Source organism: Crinia signifera, chromosome 19 (assembly GCF_055691185.1).
Source record: "Crinia signifera chromosome 19, ASM5569118v1, whole genome shotgun sequence".
Classification (NCBI taxonomy): Eukaryota; Metazoa; Chordata; class Amphibia; order Anura; family Myobatrachidae; genus Crinia; species Crinia signifera.
This window is the reverse complement of record NC_139226.1, coordinates 49,420,839-49,421,750: the sequence shown is the minus strand read 5'-3', so window position 1 is coordinate 49,421,750 and position 912 is coordinate 49,420,839. Positions and strand designations below refer to the sequence as shown.

The following is a 912-nucleotide window of genomic DNA, read 5'->3' as shown; positions in this document are numbered from 1 at the left end:
GACGCCAAAGAGTGCTCAATACCACTCTTAGAGTTTCCGCCTCAGTACGTACACCCTGGGTCTGCTAATTAACGCTAAATACAAGTGAATTACATACACCTGACTGCAATATTATCCAATGCTGCAGCCTATTTAGTGAAATAACTAGTTTCAGTACCTGCAAGCCATACACAGCACAGAAATACATTGCAAGGTTCTCTTTCTACACTTCTCACCATTTCAAGGTATGTTTATTTTATGTTGTATTAATCCAAATACACATGTCTCAATGTGTCCATTTAGTAACTTTTTAACCATCTACACCAGTGATTTTCAACCTTTTTACCTTGCGGCACACTAAATAAGACTTTAAAATTGTCCAGGCACACCCTAAGTTCCCCACAAGGCAAAACACATTGGCCACCACAGGAAAAAAACAAACCTATTGGCCCCCACATTAAAAACAATCACACTGGTCCCCACAGGTAACAAAAATAAAATACATTACATTACAATACATTAGCTTTGCGCAGTGGCAGTATCATAGCCAATGAGGTTCATTCGAGGCATGATTATTGCTTATTGAAAACAAAAATAATAAAAAAAAAAAATACATTGGCCTTTTACATGAAAAGAAGAGACCAGTAAATAACATTTGAACTGATGGTGACTGTAAACTGGTTTGGGCATCTCTAGATCTGGGGGCACACTTGGGAACAGCTCAGGGCACACTAGTGTGCCACGGCACACTGGTTGAAAAACACTGATCTACACCCTTAATGCAGTGTGCTTATAATGTGAGGAAAAAAAGGATACACAATTCATAGGAGTCGACATGTGTCAACTTTTTCACTGCAACACTAACACACAATTCAAAAAATGTATTTACACTGCTCTATTTCCCTTTGAAGTTGGATTCTACCAATTTTCACA

The 912-nt window shown here is 38.3% G+C and overlaps 1 pseudogene; it reads left to right on the top strand.

The window, feature by feature from the left end:
• The first annotated feature begins 500 nt into the window (after positions 1–500).
• Positions 501–670, top strand: LOC146044487 (U4 spliceosomal RNA; annotated as a pseudogene).
• The last annotated feature ends 242 nt before the right edge of the window (positions 671–912 follow it).